This window comes from Apteryx rowi, unplaced genomic scaffold, assembly GCF_003343035.1.
Source record: "Apteryx rowi isolate R43461 unplaced genomic scaffold, aptRow1 scaffold_5, whole genome shotgun sequence".
In the NCBI taxonomy this organism is placed as follows: Eukaryota; Metazoa; Chordata; class Aves; order Apterygiformes; family Apterygidae; genus Apteryx; species Apteryx rowi.
Genome location: NW_020450760.1, coordinates 5,865,523 through 5,879,561, shown reverse-complemented (window position 1 = coordinate 5,879,561; position 14,039 = coordinate 5,865,523).

Below are 14,039 nucleotides of genomic sequence, written 5' to 3'. Positions count from 1 at the left end.
GTTTTCAGAATCAAGATATTAGTTTGCAAAAATATAAACAACTTCAGAGATTTATCTTACTTTATATTTTTTGGCTTTGATTTTCTGTATTTCTTTCAATGAGATCAGAAAGCATAGACTAATAGAAAAATTCTTCTTTTGTTTCCAGTTTGTTTCATCTTGGGTGTCTCATGCAATGAGATTCTGCAGTACCTCCAAGTGAAAGGGATCATTTAAACTCACAAGAAGCAACTGAAAGTAACAAATTGAAAGTAACATTATTGAATGAAAACATACATGAGTAGCTCTTTTTCAGTATGGAAAATGGAGTACAGGATTTGCTAGCCTGGATCAGCCATGAGGGCCATCCAGGCCGGTACTCTGTCTTGGGAGCATGAGGTGACCTGTGCTAAGGGCACCAAAGGAGGCAAGAGCCTCCAGAGCTGGAATAATCCATTCCCTGTATTGGGAGCCCTCCTAATTCCTTAAAGAGACTGGCATAAAACTTGACACATTATGTTTAACACTGCTTATTTTCTGGGCAAAGTTAATTAATAAAGCTCTGGATATTATTGTTACCTGTGCACAGATCTGATAACACTTCAGATTTGGCAATGGGAACTTTTGAATTTGTCCTAGGAGCAGTTTTTGTGCTAAGGCTAGCTGTGTGAAAAGGAATGACATTGATTTGATTTCACCACCTTCACCTTTCAGGTAAGGTCCCCTTTTCTTGGGTTACAAGTCAGGGAAAAGCAGAGCTCCTGATGTATTACTACAGCAGTACGCTCTGTACATAGTTTTGTCATGTCTGTCCTGTAGCCCTTTGGATCTCAGCCTGGTAGCTTTTCTGGGTGGGCAGTCTCCATGCTGGTTGGAGACCACTTTTTCTTCTCCTCTGGCGCTCCTTTCCTGACTATGCATGTACATGCAACCCCAAGATAGGAAGGGCCAGATCAATCAAGTGGGAGGGCAGTGTGACCCTTGCCAGCCCTATGGGGACTGGAGGAGAGGGTAGGAGTGAGGAGGTCCCCTTCTTTCCCACCACACATCTGCCCTCTTCCACCAATCGCCATAACAAACACAAAGGGAAGTCTACAGATAAGCCTCCACACTGTGACTAGCCCAGTAGGCAGGGATCATGATGCAGACCCATTTCAGCCAGGAGACTGGACTATATCATTATAAAGGCCTGTTCTGGCCTTAAAACCTACAGCTCCTTAAGAAATTGCTTGTAGTATAGTAGGGTGATGGCAAGATGGTGTTCTATATGCTCAATGATTAATGCACCACCTGAACATCAAAGGGAACAAGGACTCTCTGCCAGCAAGCTGATTAAGTAAACTTGTAGTCACTGTGGTTGATGCAGAAAAAAAAATCCTTAACGTATATGTGTGTGCACCTTTTCTATTTTTTTTTAAGGGCAGCGCTGCTTTCATCTCAGCCAGAGGCAGAGCTGGCCCAACAGCCTCGTCCCAGCACCCGAGCCAGTCCCAGGAGCGGCCAGGATAGGCCACCACGAACTGCCTGAGCTTTGGGCACCACTGCCCTCTCCTGGCTCCTACGCGCATATCTGCACTGACCCAGTCTCGAGTTGCTTCAGGTGATCTTTGCAAACATTTAAATATAGCACTGTTGCATTTGATTATTAAAACAGCACCAAAGGGATATGCTAGGCACTTTACAGAAAAAGGTGCTCTGGTTATAATCCATGCTACTCATTTACAAATCACTAAAGGGATGATTAGAGGTTAAAAGAGAAAGACTAAGGTAGTTCTCAGACAGAGGCTTTTCCCGTGTTTCCTTACATTAGAAAGGGGCCAGGGCCACTCCTGCTTTGCTCCCCACACTCCTGCCTTCCCCATCGTGGCAGCCCTGATGCACGTCAAGGAGGGCCGAGGACATGCCGTCATGTCCAGAGCCTGCAGTCCTGCATACAGGGACACATTTAATGGAAGAGCTTTTTCACAAGTCAGAACCCTTAATTTGAGGACAGCGTAAAGCATTTTCTCATTCCTGTAGTTAACCTGAAACCTCTAACACGTGCACTGCCCGTCTCCTCTCTGTGGAAAACTAATCATACATTGAGAGTTGCAACACTCCCTGAGACCTTGGGGAGAACTTGTCAGCCCAGGACCATGGGGCTATCCAGGGCCTCTCCCTTATTTGTACCTTGAGCAGTCATTTGTGGCAGTGTCAAGAGAGCACAAAGCTCTGCCGCTTACATTTAATAGCTATGTTGCACTGGCATGTTCGACTGTACAAGGTGCAGCGAACTAGAGAGCAGAGCCCTGCAAATTGATTCCCTCTGTCCGTCCTGCTGAGGAGCAGGCCTTTGATATTAACCACATCTCTCCCTCTTCTCATCCCTCACAGTTTTCCAGGAACTCCTGAGGGTGGGAGAAAGCTTCATGCCTGCAAAATGCCAGCCAGCTTTCTCTCTTCAGCCAAGTCCTTCTTCAAGGCTCCTTGCTCTGCCACGGGCACCTTTCCCTTGCGGTATAAGGAATAAAACAAAAAGAGAAAAGGAAGTTCCTTACCCCTGCCCTGCCCTGCATGGGAGCCCAGCGGGAGGAGCAGGCAGCGGATGGTATCACCAAATAGCAACAGCCAGTGCAGCTGAGAGGGATCAGAGGAGAGTGGGAGAAAAGTCCCAATGYGATACATTGCTGTTTGAGGGCGTCTTACAGGTCTAACCTATTGAACAGTGAGAGAAATGTTCACTATTCCCTATATTTTTATTTTCCTTCTCAAGCAACTTCACAGGGCTGGAGGATGAAAAGAAAAATAACCTTCTTAGATATTATTTCAGTACTTTATTTTCTATTTCAAAGAATCCAATTTATTAAGCAGCAATACCTGAGATTACACTCACCAAGCAAATTCTCAAAGGAAACCTCACCATCTAGGTGTATTTTTCATTATACAATAAACTCTGAACTCCACCAAAGGTGTTTTCTCGTAATGTTAAACTCAGTGCCTGACAATTATTATCCAGCTCCATTTGGTGCCAGAAGTGCATTCAGTGGAGAAGTAATAAATCCTTTCATGCTGTTTAATAAAACAAGAAAATGTGTTGCTCACACTTGGATGCTAGACTTTATTACACAAACACAGCTAAAAAAATAAATGGAGTATTTCCTGTTTAGAAGTGCCTACAAGTCACATGATGTTGATTTTTTCCAGGTGTTGCAATTCTAAATGAAATTTGCACTGAAGTTATTCCTAAAGAAATTAGCGAGTTATTTTAAAACATCATAATCAACATGTTGTTAAAGGTGCAAAACCATTGTAAAAAAATAAAATAATAAAAAGCATTCAGCATACCATAATGAAATTAAGCGTGGAACATGGTGGTTGCCAAATGAGACAAGATTTTTGTGAGACACTTTGCCATCCACTTTAGTGGATGCTTTTCTGAGTTTCCACCCAGAAAAAAAAGCAAATAAAAATCCTATGAGATCCAAGAACCCCTTTCAACTCATCAGTTGATTTCATCTCTTTGTAGGGAGGTGGGGTTATTCTCTACTCTGGTGGCCTGGTCTTGGTTAGAGGTGTCACAGCTATTGTAAAATAAATGCCTGATAAAAATAGATGTCTTCAGTGAGGTGCTCAGTGCTAAAGGGAAATAGCTCTTTAAGCTGGACTGTTTCTTCCTTTCTCCTAGTTTAGATGAAGTAGAAAGTCAGCAGCACACTCCTTAAAAGATAAATTCTACATATTCTGTTCTGTACTGCCCATACTCTCATGGCCTTTGTGAACCTCATCCAGTGACACCATGAAGGACATGAATAATATCTGTCACACACGTTTTGTCCTCTCATCCACTCCCCATTGACAGATTTGTGCGGGCCGCCGTCTCCCTTTTGGGCACTCGGTGGGGGGCATTCAGAGGTGCCCAATAATTTGACTTTCTGTGGGAGACAAGAAGGTTAAATAAAAATGTGCCCCTTACATTTGGGCAAGAAGTACTGAGATTTAGGACAGGCCTTACATCTTTCTGGATTTCTCTCACAGCTCCTGAACAACCACCAGAGTTCAGTTTTCTGCCCAGAACAGCTTTATTCTCATGGAAGAAACTCCATATGCCCGGGCAGGATGGACCCCCCTCTAAGCTTTGGACAGGCCTAAAGGTGTCCTGGGCCACAAACATCCGTTATCACAATCTGTGGTAATTTTTAGGTATGTCATGCTATGAACTTCTTAGCATTGCCTCTTCTGCATTTAATGTGAGGTTGTATCTCTCTCCTGTTAACCTCTTGTTCTGATCTTTCCACGTTAACAACAGTTGAGCACATGTCCACCTTTGGGGTTAATGACTTCTATTGAAATTTCTCCCAGATAAAAATTAGAATTTCTCTACCATTGGGTGGCTCATACCTTTTCTGCAGAGACTATAAGCTGTGCAGCCACAGGAGGCACTGACACTGCACCTCTGTGAATCTCAAAGAAAGAACATTATTTCTGTTGATGACCCCTGAAAAACTCCTCTACTTGAAAGAACAACTCAAAGAGCCACTGATTTCACATACAGTACAACACATCAGAAATGACTATTGCAGTGAAGAGGCTTTCCAGATCACCTCAACTTTGTAACAGGCTATCAGAGCACATTAAGTTTCATTATCAGCTTGACTGATTGAAGACTGTATGGCTGCCAGAAGAGTTGGGGTCATCCCTGTCCCCTCACCTGTCCCAATGTGCCTCTGCTTCCTGGGCCAGCAGCAGCAATTGTGTGGCTGTGTAGTTAGAAGAATCAGAGAACACATCTGAAAATGATTGCTTTTTTTGTAGGGTTGCTTTTCAGCCAGATGAGTTTGCTGATTCAGTTGGCCAAACACCTGCATGATTGCTGAAATGAGAAAGCCTAGCAGGGGCAAGAGGTGGGACGCATCTTTTTAATAACAGCACAATCATCTAGTGGCTAAAACTGATTGCGGCCAAAACTGATTGTGAGCCCGTCTCAGAGACTTTTGCAAGCGCAGCGCTATGTGCATCTCCCTTCTTCCTTTTCTCCCAGAGCTCTCAGTTCAACTTTGCATTTAAATGACTTAATTTTAAACTCATAAGTAATTCCAAAGACAATTGATATTTAATTTTAAGTTAATCATATTCTTAACTTAAGTTTAATAATAAGCATAGCTTTACTCACATGTGCAGTGTTAGGTATGTGTTCATGTTCTTTGCTGAACTGAGAATATTTCTTATGAGAAATATCAGAATTGCATAGATAGAGATGAACTAATTTTTCCTAATGGGTGAATTTGTAAAAATGCATCCTCCAGTTATGAGTTCGTCTTACTAGTCAAGAATTGTTTTATTCTCTTTTTCTTTACTGACAATAACAGGTTTTCACTTGGGTGTAAATTTGGAATTCAGAACATCCCAGTTAAATTCATAAGCAGAATTAGTAAAACTCTCTCTTAACAGAGTTGGTTTTATAAAAGAGTTATCGTTGCGTAAAGTTTTCCCAACTCAGTGGACTTGAATTTAGGCTCTCAAATCTGTATTTGAGCACCCCAAGACACTTCAAAGGTTGTGAGCTCTGCAACTCACACGTCCAATGATACAGAAGGAAGAAAAGCCACAAGTACTCTCTCCATAACTGCGGGGCCAAGGAGGGCAGAGCTCTTTAGTCAGTGCGTGTTCCTCACCGTCAAACAACCAGGTCTCAGCACGACGCAGAGAACGCGTCCGTGTCCTACTGGGGGGCTTGATGATTGTAACTAAAGTAAGGAGTGGTGATAATAATAGAGAAAGAAAGGTGAAAATTCTTGGGATTTAAGAGGGATTTCAAAGACACTCCAGGAATACTAAATTTGGGGTATTACACAATTAAGTGAAACCTTCTGCTGGTATAAAATAGATTTTAAAAAATCAGTCTGAGCTGAAGTGTGATGCCATGCTGTTTACATTATATATGAGTAGTAATTGGAAACAGGACATCTGCAGAAATTAACCATTAACTGTTGGGCACTAAAATCTTTAATTGAGTTTGTAAGCCCTTAATGGCACAGTTAACCTTAAACACAGCTCAGTGCACGTCCTACCTGGTTAACACTGGTTAATAACTCTAACAGCTGATAATATTTCACACCCATGAGAGCTCCAGATTAGCAAGAGGCTTGCTGGAAAGAGCTCAGCTCACCGCTCTTTTGGACCACAGACAGAACTGCTGTAACTGGTCTTTGCAGGTTTTCTTCCCTCCAGGCCTGTATGTGATGAGAGCACCCCTACACGTACAGCTCTGTGAACTGCAAACACCCCTGTGTCCTCTGAGCACTTTATGGTATTGCAGCAGATGGAAACTAGCTGGATTATAACTGATAAATCCACATCAGGTGGCCTAAGAAGTAGAAAAAGCAGTTATAACTTGCAGTTTCCTTGGCAGGGAGTGATACTGTGAATAACCCAAAGAGGGCAAAATCTAGCCCAGGGTGTTGATAGCGGTTGGAGAGATCTAGGCTATAAGGAACAGCCTACTACCTGCTAGGCAGGAGTCATTCAGAAATCTTAAAAATACCACACTCTGCCATTAAACCATGTGCCAAGCAAATCCTTGGATCATTACAGTCCAGGCATAGTTCAGGAAGTTAAATTTTAGGAATGTAAGTAGTTTAGATGGATTGGTACAAGCAGTAGAACTAACAAACAGGTGAAAGTAGAATTTTTGCAAAAGCATATACTTATTTGCCAACAACATAATGTAAAAATTGAGAAGTGGATTCATGGGATCTAACTTAGCACTCTCAGTATTAGGTTTCCTAGTTCAGAGCCTTGTAAACAAAAAAATATGTTTTTTTCTGCCAGCTTCTAACATATTTCTAAGCTAATTAAATCTGAAGTTGTTCCAGAAGCATATAAGAAAAAAAAAGAGTAAAAACTCTGGACATAAATAGAATGACTTTTTTGAAGAGATTCAAAATCCAAATGTTTCCAGGAATATTTTTCATGCAATATTACATTTTCATCCAAAAAGCTCAACCATTAAAAAATTAAAATCATGCTTTCTCTTTCCCTTCCCACAATTTCTCAATCTATTCAAGGCACAAATACCAAACAACAAACTCTACTGCCAGGAGAGAATGATTCACTTCAAACAGAAAGTGCTTGTTAACTTGCCAGCTTCAGAGTTACATCCTTCACACCAAGAGTGAGTGTCACAGCTCCTCCAACCTTAGCCTTTCTGGAGAAAGTCAACTGATATCTGTGGTTTGGGTTTTTTTGAGGGCATCCTTGCTCAAACACAGGCAGAACTAGCATATGCTGCCCTTGGCTGATGATCATAAAATCAGGAGCAGCCATGAGAAACGCCTATGGCAGATCTACCTATATGCAAATATATTTCTGCAACAGGGAAGACTTTATCAGGCAGAAAAATGGGCCCATGGTCAGGAAAGTTCTGAAGCACACAAGGATTGATGCCAACAGACCTTTGTCCGAGACATCCCTATTTGTGTATTTTACAATTTGTTTCTATTAGCTCCTGGCAGCTAGTTTTAGTGTTGTTACTATTTGTAGGGAGTTCCCTGAATTACAGCCTGCAATCAGCCAGGAGGATGTGCTGGTGAAATGCCAGTCTAGGCTTGTCCTGTTCTTACATGCTTTCTGCTAGTGTTTGCTACCATCCACGGCTTGAGGCAAGGCCCCGGACCAGACAGACTCGGCTTGCCCAGTCTCAGCTTTTGTTTGCATCTGATTTTCCAGCAAGGGCAGAGGTTCAGGGAGCAGCGGAGCCAAAAAATTCTGATCTTTGCCTTGCGGCCAGGAACTGCTCTTTTATGGCCATGACCTGGAGCATGTGGCTGAAACCAGGAAATGAAAATCACCTTCTTTCTTAACCTATTCATTTTCCTTTTTAACACACCAAAAAATCTCGCTTATTCCTGAGTAGCCTTATTTGCTGTTTTCATTAACAATGTTAACATGACAATAAGTTTGATGATAAATAGTTGTCCATTTTTCTGGCTGCTTTTCCAGCATATGAAAATTCATAATATGCAGGTATGAATTCAACCCTTTGAGCCAACAGACTGCCTCTGAAATCAATTTTTCCTGTCTATTTATAATAGAAATTCTCTAATCTCTTTTAGTACTTATTAAAAAATTTTGCTGACCAATACAAATAAAACAAAAATCACAGCTCTGTGTAATGCAGGGGTTTGTATTTAATGTAAATCTCTCTCCAATGCACATATTTAGTCCCTCAGAGGCCTCTATTTTGTCACCTTTTACAGATTTGTCTCCTAGGTACCCTCAGAGTTTACTGCAGCTGACATTGCTTCCTGTGGACTTTCGCCTACATGCTGTCTTTAGGTACCTGCAGGGGTTGATCACTTTGCAACCATTATTCTTTTCCTATTTTCCCATGTGTTTTTATGGCAACTTGTGCTGCATTTCTAGCCTAGATGGGGTATCTGGGGCTTCTCTGTGCTTTTGTTAGATGTTTTGTTTTTCTTTCTTTTTCCCTAATGGCAGTTACTTTATTACATCTCAGCCTGTGTCTCCAGGCCTCATGCTCTGGGATTCTTGTTTGGTTTTCTCATGGAGCAGCCCTTTTCCCTTACCATTTCCCTGATGCCTTGTATTGCATTTTTATTACAGCAGAGGCTGTGTCTACAGGTCCTTCAGGCTATTTGTTCTGAGACTTTTATTGGATTCTCAATAAATATGTTTGCCATTGGGGGTCCTTAGCTGGTTTCCTTACCTATTTTATTGAAGCTGTGCTTCCAGACAAAACGTTAACCAGCTATTTCAACAGCAATCTGGTTTCTCTTCTGAGCCCTTGCACAGTTTCTTGCATGTTTGCATTGGCTGAGCTACATCTCCTGCCTTTTTTGATGTTTCACTCACTTTTAGGGCCTTTTGTTGAGGCAGTCTAGGTGCTTTTCTCCAGTCGTCTCCATTTTGCTTGGTAACACAACTAAACCTTTGTGGCATGTGGCAGGTGGAATGGAAACAGTTCAGGATCCTCTGCAAAACTGAAAAATTCCAGATTTTGGGTAGGCAAAGAAAAGCAGATAGTATGCTTGCAAAAAGCCACTCTTTGATTAACTGATCAGATGATTCTTGTTTGGGTTATGCCATGCTCCGCAGGGGGCATGTATAGGAATGAAGACAGATGAATTTACTGTCTTACAGGCTGATGGATTTATTGTCCTGTGGGGAAACAGTGGAGTAGCCTAGCAGGCACTTCAGCATGGCAGTGATGCTGAACATTTTCAGTGCCTCTGTGGCCCAGCCATGAGGATGTTGATCTGGATTTCAATATCCCAGTTTATTATATATTTATTTATATCTGCGTTTTGGGTTAATTCTATTTCCATGGTTATTTGTGGTATCAAAATATGTAAATTAGAGGGTGGTGGCAAACTCATTCCCTGGACAGGCACATGTAGAAGTGATGCTTGGCAACCTAATTAAGCAGGGTAGAAGCAGAAGCTTTTCGTGCCCAAAACCTAACAATTACACCTGCATATTAGTTGTGCAGGTAATAAGGTAGTGGTATCAGTCCAGGCTGTAACAGCCAGCTGTTCACATCACAGAAATCACTGTTGGAGTCAGTATGTTACTTGGCACCCCATAGGCACTCTTGAGGACAGACAGCAAAATAGCGGTGGGTAATATTGAAGATGAAAAAAATCCATCTCAAGCCTAGGCATGATCTTTTAAAGTATTTTTTACTGGTTTTCTTTTTTTAGATGGGATAAAAACACTTATGTAATCACATTCTGTGGCTGTATTTGTGCCTCCCCATCTGCCCTTCCCACCATAACTTTTGAACTCATGGACGAATTTCAAACAGATCGGACAGAAGAGTAGAAATCACAAAAATATGAAGCTCCTGCAATGCCCATGTTAAATAAGCTGCCAAGTAGAGGAGAAAGACACTATTAACAGCCCTGAAAAGGAAAATCACAAGTCATTAGCTTTTCTCTTTAACATCAGAGAATCCACACAGTAAAGCGCCATTTTAAATACTTTAACTGCAAGAAAAGTTCAGATCACAGTTCATGCTCTATTAGACATAAAAATACACTCATCATTCAAGTTGTCTTTCCCAGATGAGATACATATCTTGTGCCTAATAAAAGGTAATTCTGACTGAGCTTTTTCCAGTGATAAGGGCATTCATAAAGTCCTCTCTCCTCTCACAAACACATGCTGCAGCTTTAGTATAATTCAGTTTAAAAGCATCAGTCAACTACAAGATGCAAATTCATTTGAAACCAGGTTCTACTTCTTCTGATGCTGACAGACATGGATATTTGCTTAGAGCTAGTTAAAAGCTATTGTATGGCATTTATTTCATTAGTAGCCTCACAAATACTAATAGATTTCTACATTTAACATGCCACATATGTTAATATCCTTGTTTCTGAGGGGGAAAACTTACATTCCGGGACCAGGATAATTGTGCTAGATCACATAAGAAACCAGCAGCAGAGTGTGAAGATAGTCTATATCAAACAAGTCTACTGCCTTACCTGGAAGACCATCTCTTCTTCAGCATGAAGCTGCTCAGCAGGGATCGAGAAAGGTGAAACTATCTGATACTGTACTATAGTCTATCTCAAAAAGGGAAAAAAAACCCCACAGCCCAGTAAGACTGACAGCCCTTAATTTGCCTGGAGTCTGCAGGTGATCTGACTGAACCATACCCAGGTTAAAAGCTAGACTGAAAGGACTCACAGGAGCCACATAGATCCAGACAAAGCCACTGGGACACTACCACTAGTGAAAAATCTCATTTCAAAAGAGGTTATTTGTCTATTTTGCCAATAATACTCAAATGCAGACAAGAAGAAAAGTTTGAACTGATCTACAGAAATAAAAATGGAGGCAGTAAATACTTAATTTTTATCCACTCTATTCAGATTAGCACAGACAACTTTGTAATTAGCACTTAGAGACAGCTTGACCCAATAAATCAGTGATTCTTAAACATTTCACCACAAGCCCCATTCCTGCAGACTCAATGGAGGTTGCCCCTCACTTCCTTAAGTGAGCTAGAAACAACATTCACCTCACCCACTGTTAATGGAGTAGCAGGCTCCTGGAGCACCCAGATGCAGCAGAGCCCTCCTACAGCAGGTTTCAGCATCTGGGTGTCTGTGTTTCTGTCCCCAGCACACTCCCAGCAGGACCCAGAGTGCTAATTGCACATCTCCCCCAGGTGATGTTGGTTCAAGAGGGATGCTGGGCTCAGAGAAAGCTCTCCCACCCCCAAAACCTGGATTTCTTGTGAACAACCAGCCTGCTCTCCACAGCCTGGTCATCCTGAGGCTCTCATGCTACTGTTTTGCTGGGTAACTCTGGGCAAGCCATGAGACCCCCTCCTTGTCCCTCTCTAAGTGGGAACAGTGACACGAACCTTGAAGGGGATCTTCTCAGGGAAAAACAAGCTTTCATTATTATTTCCATGAACATAACAAGCCAGACATGGGTCACTTCAGATCCTGCAAGAATTTTCTGGCCCCATCTGCAATGAGAAGTTCAGAGCAGCCTTAATCATGCCAAAGTCGAAGTATTTGCTGATGAACTGGATTGCTGCACATCAAGCTTAATTTGTGTAGCTTGTTAAACAGCTTGGACTTGTACTAATGCAAGCTCAAAGCTTGTGCTGTTTACATGTGTAAAGAGGCTGGGTGGCAGGCAAGACTGGAGATGAGAAGATGCATGAACCTCAACCTCAGTGATGACACTGACCTTCTAGGCTGAGAAAGCCAGAAATATCTAACTTGAGTACATGCAGGACAGAGCAAGTTTATCCTTACTTTGTGTCAGAATTCAAGGAAACCACACAATGACAGAGATAACATGCCTTCCTCTAGGTTGCACAGAGCATGTGGGACAGCCTTTAATAATCTTGGTGTGAATGTTGGACACTGAACATTTCAACACAGTCAGGGAGGCTATCATAACTGACAGGTTTTAACAAGAAACATCTTTAGAAAAAAAAGCAAAACCACCTTCTGCTTTTCTGGAACTCTGCTGTCTTTAGTTGCAAATCTCCATTAGAAAATGCAAACCGTTACAGACGGACAGTTGGCATTTCATCTCTCTGTGGGACTGAAATGCTTGATTGCTTTATAATAACAATAAAAACATCAGTCTCATTATGGCTGGCTAGAATGTGGGACACACTAACAATAGTAATTTTAACTTTTCTTAAATGAAAGAGTGTAGCTACGTTCTTAAGGCCCCAACTCCCATTCATGAGTTATTTTGAGCAAACAAAAGACTCACTTTCTAAGCCAGAAATAGTGGATATTTTTCCTCTCTTAACATAACTATAATATATTATTTTTGTGCCACTTCATGTAACATAAAGCAAAGCATTCAAATCCAGGCTTAGGCACCAGAGGCCAATGTAAGTACCTGAACTAGAGACTCTAAAGCTATGCCTATACTACCAAATTTCCCAGTGACCATTCACACTGAGTGGTCATGTATGTAGTTAACCTGTTTGAATGGTCCAGGACACACTTGTGGCTGCCACCAACCAACACAACCCTAAACCATTCCTGGGTACAGTTCAGGAGTAAGCATTAGCCAGGACTGCTCCCTGCAGGCACTGGCCTACAGCCACCCTGTTTCAAGAGGTAGAGAGATTGATACTACAAATGTAGGCTGCTGTATGTCATTGACCTTGATGCCAGAAAGCTAGCTTGGCTGGAAACATTTCATTTACTGGTATAGGAATAGTCAAAATGCCTAGCATGCTTATCTTTGAAACATGGGTATAAGAACTTCTGGGAAAGATGGCTGCTAGTGTCTGGTGTCCTGCTTACCAAGAATAATTGTCATCTGACAGGGTTCTAAAGATATTCCCTACCCAAGACCTAGGTTTTGTAATATACAAGTTGTGTAGCTATACTATCAGCCAGGATGATTTTTGAACTATGATATATTTTAAAGTTCTGCAGACCCACTTTGATAGCTGTTTCTAACTTTTTGAAGTACTCTTCTCAAACTCCAATTTTCTTCTTTTTTACTGCTAATTTCTTGCACAAAAACACTTCAGATGGTGTGAATTAGCATAGCTCTGAGAAGACTTGGTCTTGAAAAGTATTGTTTTATGCCTTCATGGCCTCACTGAAATCAATAACAAACCTCAAATGCATTTTAGTGAGAGAAGGAGCAAGCCCAACACCTCCCTCACTGTGGAACAGGAAAGCAATTCTGAAAGAACTTTAAGTTTCGCTAACTGAAGTAAATTTGACATGAACTACTGAATAAGCAGAGTCCCATGACTAAAGGCATACTGAAATGTGATAAGGGAGTCAAAAAAGAACTTACTGCTTTTCAAAAGAGCACACTGAACCTATACAAGCAGAAAATGTATTACTTGATAATGGATATGCTTTTTGGCAGGAATATCTAGTGAGTCTACAAGGTCATTTATGTTCTGCAATAGTTGCTTTATAATGAAGGGGGAAAACAGTAATTAGATCCCCATGCTTCAGGAAGGCAACAGATCCCTCTTTACTGGCAGATTTCAGATTCCTTTATCCTCTTGTGAGTCTCTAAAATCCTCATATTTCTTTTATTTTAAGATTCTTCTCTTCATCCCTTCCTCCTTTTTTGTCTCAGGAAAACACACACACAATTTTTGTCTGCCTTTGTCTGAGCTGAGCAACTTGATTTCATTTATTGTAGCACCAACAGCTGTGCATGACACTCAGTGGTTTCAGAGTACATGGAAAATGTGGACTCCATCCCACAGATTATGTGTGACACTCTTAAAAATAAAAGTAAACATTGTTTTGTTTAGCTATTTCAAACAAAAGAAAAAATAGCAGCTGGTTTTGGACAGTAGAAACAGAAGAGATTTTGCATGATGTGACAGAATTTAAACACAAGTGTTACAGGCCTTGGCATAAAAGCAGCAAAGGAAGTGGGGTCTGCCCTATTCCCTTAAGAACTGTGCATGTCCTCACGTGTGCGAACACACATGCRTGCACAACAGAGCTTCCCACAGCAAAGGTGCAAACTGGAGATATAAACTAGGAACTTGATTCTACCCAAAGCCAACACTTGGGGTTCTCCAAGGAGGATCT